Here is a 6,817-nt window from a genome sequence, read left to right as displayed (position 1 = left end):
AAATACAACACACATAAATGTAACCAAATATGCTTCCAAGTGGGGGGACCTAATCCCAAATAAAAAGATACAGTGTATAGAGGATAAATGAACATGTATCCACAGTTGTGCTTCACAGCGGGATTACGATCATGATTTATCCTCTTTTTACTTTTACTACTTTTTTTGTTTGTATCTTTTTATTTGAGATTAGGTCCCCCGGCTTGGAAGCATATTTGGCTACATTTATGTTTGTTGTATTTTGTTGTTGTAATGATTCCTTGATTCACACACAGATATGGACTTTCAATCAAAGATTTTACGGTCTATATAAACTCTATCAGGCATTTTAGTCATTGTAATGATTAAGCACAGGATGAATGTGTGAAACGCATCTACGTGACTCTATGTTGGTGTACCTCTGGATGTGCAACCGTTTCTTTTTTTCTTCAAGTTTACCACAAAGGCGGGCCGGGGCTGGCACGCTGAGAGAGGTTCCATTCAGGCTTGATATATGCCCCTGGAGCAGCGGTTCTTTTTCTTTGGACTTGCGCCCAAACATCGGCTGCTGGCGGAGCCAGTGAGGAAGGAATCTTTCATTGGTCTCTGTCTCCTGTGGGTACCCCGTCCCCGACAGCGCACACACCCGAGATCTTCATGTATGCTTGGGTGTTTACCAGCCGGTGTTAGACTGTGTGCGTCCTCGCACCTGGAAACTATCAATATGCGTGTTACGAGGAGTAGGGCAGCCTTTTTACAGGGCAGCAGAGCGGCCGGGGGGGTAGTTGTCACCCTGTCCCCTGGTCCAGTCTGCCCCTGGATGATACACAAAACTCTAAAATAAATCTTGGGCATCAATTTGCCGCCCCTCTCAAAGTTCCACCTGGGTCCAATGGACTCACCCATGGTAGGGCCAGCCCTGGATCTAGGTGTATGTTGGAAGAGATCAGGAATAGACCTAGATGTATGTCAACAGAGATCAGGAATAGACGTAGATGTATGCCAGCAGAGATCAGCAATTGATCTAGGCATATGCTGAAACAGATCAGGAATAGATCTAGGTGCATATCAGCAGTGATCAGGAATAGATCTAAGCATATGTTAGCAGAGATCAGAAATACTGTGGATCTAAGTGTATGTCAGCAGAAATCAGGAACAGATCTACAGTAGGTGTATGCATGTAGCAGAGATCAGGAATAGATCTAAGTGGATATAGTACAGATTGGGAATAGATCTCAGTGTATGTAGCAGAGATCTAGTTGTATGTAGCAGAGACCAGTAATAGATCTAGGTGGATGTAGCACAGATTGAGAATAGATCAGGATCAGGAATAGATCTAGGTGTACCTAGCAGCGATTAGGAATAGATCTAGGTGTATGTAGGAGAGATCAGGATCAGGAATAGATCTAGGTGTACCTAGCAGCGATTAGGAATAGATTTAGGTGTATGTAGGAGAGATCAGGAATAGATCTAGGTGTACCTAGCAGCGATTAGGAATAGATCTAGGTGTATGTAGGAGAGATCAGGATCAGGAATAGATCTAGGTGTACCTAGCAGCGATTAGGAATAGATCTAGGTGTATGTAGGAGAGATCAGGATCAGGAATAGATCTAGGTGTACCTAGCAGCGATTAGGAATAGATCTAGGTGTATGTAGGAGAGATCAGGATCAGGAATAGATCTAGGTGTACCTAGCAGCGATTAGGAATAGATCTAGATGTATGTAGCAGAGATCAGGAATATATGTACCTAACACACTTAGCAGCGATTAGGACTAGATCTAGGTGTGTGTAGCAGAGAAGCAGAGATCAGGACACTGAAGAAGACTCTTCTACTGAAGTCCACATTGAGATGGCTGGTGGTGGTGAGCTGCTCCGGGTGACACAGAACTGGAGCTCAGACAGGCTACTGTAACAGACTGAATAAACAATCAGAGCGTTCTAGAGATTACCATCAATACAAATAGATTCTACATATTTATCAAATACTACATGTAATTCTGACCACATAGTACAAACATTTTTCGATGAAGTCACTACATAAAGAATAAAATTTGAGATTATTACTCGCGCTTAAACCACACATGCAATTCCTCGTTAGTATAGTGGTAAGTATCCCCGCCTGTCACGCGGGAGACCGGGGTTCGATTCCCCGACGGGGAGGCACACATTTTTTTTTTTATTGTCACTGATTGCTAAAACAAACCGTAGCTATAATATAATGTGAGCTACAGAGTGTGCTTCATTTACCTTATTGCTTGCTGTTTCTGTAATACCTAACATTCCATTGAAACCTAAAGAACCAAGTCTTCAATGGTCTCAATTGCAAATAAAATCTCAGTTGTGATTTTTGTAAGGTTTTGTGAGGTTAGATACTGAACAATTTACATGCATTTATAGTTCATTTCCAGACACATATAAATGCATGTATTGATATATATATGGTGTAATTCACACTGTATTTGTCAGTGCATTTAATTTGTTCTCTGAACTGATCCAAATGCATGTAAACAACTTGTTCACACTGTTGGTCTCTGATAAGTGATTCAAACGTGGATCGCTCTTCAGAGAGCATTTGAAAGGAGGGGAGGAGACATTGTATCACCTCCTCACTGCCTGCTTTAACCCCTTGAACCCTGCACTAGTGCGCCACAATTGCTTCCATTGCACGTAGTTGGTCGCGGATGCTTTCAGAGCACTTTTGTTCACATGAATGGGTCATGTTCGGCGGGCACTACAACCACCACAAGTGACATGGGGTATATTTTCTGATGATAGGCTTTTATTACACTGTATTCCCCACTAGTGCGAACGAACCTTTAAACACAACATAAGTTGATTTACCAGGCTCCTAACTCAGATTTTCATTTTTGACCATACAACACCTATATTCTTCATCCATGGACTGACATTTATAACATCACGAATAACCAAATCACATTTTTCTTTGTACTGATCTACGACATACAACAGAGTCCACAATTGCCTAGATCAGTGGTTCTCAACCTGGGGGTCGGGACCCCCTCGGGGGTCAAATGATGATTTGCCAGGGGTCACCAAATCCTTGGCTGTTCCTGAAACCCGCACCGCTCTCCCAGCCTTTTTGCGGCCGCAGCTGCCCATTCAGTCTCTTTGCAGCCGCCCATTCAGTTCACGGCATGACTGGGGGGCAGAGACTAGAGGTCAGCTGACTGGTGAGGAATGTGAAGTGGGAGGGGCTGGAGGAGACCCTATCTCCTGATTTCGGCATAGGTGTCACTGCTACGAGACACCACAAAGTCGGAGACACATCGAGTAACACTACCTGGGATTATAGTTGCTATTAAAGGTCCCCACTACAGTTCTCAGATCAGCAGATGACCTTGATCAAGAGCACCTTAGTTGGCTGATCAGAACTCCCCGCCAACACTGCTGCTTATCCCATCCCCCCCCCCCCCCCCCCCACCAAGAAGTAAGAGAAGGAATTAAAATAGAGAATACATGGAAGGGAGAGGAAAAGAGGGAGAGGAACAAAGAAAAAGGGAGAGAAAGAATAGGAGAAAGAACAAGAAAGAAGGCTAGAAAGAGGGATGGGGGGAAAAAAGCAAGAAATTAGGCTAGAGAGAGATAAAAGGGAAAGAAAGGAAAACAAAGAGAAAGAGTGGTACATCCTAAAATGTACCATAAGGATTTTAATACTGTACGAGTGTTAGGGACTCAGGGAGTGCTAAATGTCCGTGGGTTAGGGGCGCAAATTACTTGTCTTGCCTCGGGTGCTGACAACCCACGCTACGAAAATAATTTTACGGTTGGGGGTCTCCACAACTTGGGAAATTTTATCAAGGGGTCACGACACTAGAGAGGTTGAGAACCACTGGCCTAGATGGATGTGCAATTTTTAATTACTATCTTACATCACTGAGAATCTCCTATTATAATTTGCTGAAATGCCCATATTTAAAACGGAACTTCACCCAATCGGGGAAGTTACACTTTTCCACCTCCCCCCCCCCCCCCCCCCCATCCTCTACCACTTGTGCTCACATTTATCTTTTGGGAGGAGCAGTTACCTAGTTTTGACAGGTACTTGCTCCCCGTTTAGCCCCCTCCTTTTGCCCACAGCGCTCTGGTACACATCACAGGTCCCAGAAGGTCGGGGGACCATTCATAAAACACAGCATGGCTCATGCTTCCGCAGTGGAAAGCTGGCTGTGAAGCCACAAGGGATCACATCTGGCTTCCCTTAGTAAACATGCTGGTGTGGCGGACCCGAAGACCGGAGAAGAACTGGCTCAGGTGAGGACAGCACTGGATCCCTGGACCAGCAGGTGTCTTTTTAATAAGAGTCAGCAGTGGTGATGGAGGGGTCTGGAGATCATCTTTCCATACTATTTACAGAGTGATCAAGATATAAAAAGTAAGCTTCATACCAGTGATTAGAGACTGCAAATTTTAAAGTGGAAGTCCAGGCTTTTCCTACCTATGACTAAACCTGTTAACACCCCCATTCTAACTCCTATTCTAACTATCCATTTAAAGGAAGATGTGTATACTACCTATTCTGAGGGTGCTCTAGTCTGGTCACGTGATTTTCCAAGCCAGCGTTAGGGGAGAGGAGGGACAGCCGACATTGGATTACCTCATAGTAAGCCTATGGGTGACATCACTGCCCAAGCATTCCATTCGTTGTCGGAAGTGTGTTCAGCTTACACTGGGTCATGGCTCAGGAGTACCTTATGTGTAACTACCATTGAATTACAGGAGTATAGATATTCTTTAAGCCGCACAACAAAGCAAGCCCACTCATGATATTGGGCGGCAACCTCAGCCTGGGCTCCTGCCAGGCCACGCCCCCAACGTGTGTTCCCCATGATTAAGCTCTGAGGGGTGGACTGGCCTGGCCAGGTTGCCACACACCATCACGAGCGGACTTGCATTGATGTGCGGCTTAAATTACATCTACAGTCCTACACATTGACGCTTGGAGTCGGGGTGGACTCCCTCCCTCCCCAACCAGAGTGGCTCACTCACAAGGTTTTTGGTTAATATTGAATTACAGTTTTTAAAATGGCTACCATTAGGTCAAAGATCACATGCAGTTTATGTGTATCGGTGGTTTATGGTTTATCTATGTCAGTGATCTCCAAACTGCAGCCCAGGGGCCAGATGTGGCCCTTTGCTTGCTTTTAGTGCCTTGGGGCACTAATTCATCCACTGATACCAAAAATAGGGCATAATTACCCCCAGTGACACCAATTAATGGGGCACATTTGCTCCCAATGACACAAACGATGGTGCCCACTATAATCAACGATGGGACATAATTCCCCTCAATTCCCCTCCTCCCGACGGGTTGCGTCACAGGTCATGTGACATTCTCAAGGGAATCAGGGAATCCCTTGAGAATGTCACGTGACCTGTGACGCAACGCGTCGGGAGGAGGAGCCAGTGACGTCAGCCACGAGTGTGCGGCTACACGAAAAGGCTGTGAGGAGGAGTGAGCCTGACTGCCATACACGCTTATACCTATTGGGCGCATGTGAGTGCATCGGCATCAGTTTGCGGACACTATTTTTTGCAGTACTACACTATTGTTTTCTCTTTTGTTACATGTTTAAGTTCTGGAGGCTACGGAGAATAGAACAGAGAAGGGTAATCTATTCAGCTGTTTGGGCTTAGAATTGTAACTGCAAGCCAGCCAAACATGGTAGTTATTGTCTGGAAGATCAATCATTTACATTTATATTTCTTGCTATAACTTTATTATGCTTCCATACCTGGCTTCAGCTTTATATCACCAGAAACAACTGCATTGGATGTGACCTTCCTAAGCACGCATATACCTTTTTAATTTATTTCTATGGTTATTTAGTAAATATTTTTATTGTACACACCCAGTGTTCATCATAACCAACAGGAACAATATCGGATGTGATTGTTTAAGCAAGTATATACCTTTATTTTGTCATCTTTATTGTGCTTTAGTATGAATCAGTTTATTGTGCACACCCAGCACTTTAGTACACTTGTTTATATTTGGTAATGAATAGCTGTTAGACTTTTTAGACATTTTGCACCTTATATAGCAGCAGGGGCGGATCCAGAGTCTAGTGTCGGGAGGGGCACTGCCAGAAAATACCTTTTTTTGGGGGCAATTTATCAGGGAAATGGCTGATGTTGGAGCTTCAATCATCACGGCACCATGGTTATTATAGTGTCAGGATGTTTGAAACACATTACTTCTATTATTACATTGTTATAGAAAATGAAATAGTTCAACTCACCATAATGCAGAATCAGTGGGAGCCCCGAGTGTGTCACTTGCCACATCGCCTGCCACCAGATGCAGATTATCACTTGCCACGTCACCTGCCACACGTTGCAATTTGTCCACTATCACCTGCCACACATTGCTGATTCTCCACTTGCCACGTCACCTGCCACAAGTGGTGGATTGTCACTTGACATGTCACCTGTCACACATTGCGGATTGTTCACTTGCCACGTCACCTGCCACAAGTTGCGGATTGTCCACTTGCCACGTCACCTGCCACAAGCTGCGGATTGTCACTTGCCACGTGTTGCAAATTGTCCACTATCACCTGCCACACATTGCTGATTGTCCACTTGCCACATCACCTGCCACAAGTTGTGGATTGTCACTTGCCACGTCACCTGTCACACATTGCGGATTGTTCACTTGCCACAAGTTGCGGATTGTCCACTTGCCACGTCACCTGCCACAAGTTGTGGATTGTCACTTGCCACGTCACCTGTCACACATTGCGGATTGTTCACTTGCCACACACTGCGGATTGTCCACTTGCCACATCACCTGCCACAAGTTGCAGATAGTTACTT

General features: G+C 44.8%; 1 non-coding gene across 1 annotated transcript; it reads left to right on the top strand.

Annotated features, from left to right (window-relative positions):
• Positions 1-2,068: 2,068 nt before the first annotated feature.
• Positions 2,069-2,140, top strand: TRNAD-GUC (transfer RNA aspartic acid (anticodon GUC)). The gene has a single exon. It is a non-coding gene; the product is annotated as a tRNA-Asp (tRNA).
• The last annotated feature ends 4,677 nt before the right edge of the window (positions 2,141-6,817 follow it).

The sequence above is a fragment of the Aquarana catesbeiana genome, linkage group LG03 (assembly GCF_042186555.1).
Source record: "Aquarana catesbeiana isolate 2022-GZ linkage group LG03, ASM4218655v1, whole genome shotgun sequence".
NCBI lineage: Eukaryota > Metazoa > Chordata > Amphibia > Anura > Ranidae > Aquarana > Aquarana catesbeiana.
This window is presented reverse-complemented; position numbering and strand designations above follow the sequence as displayed.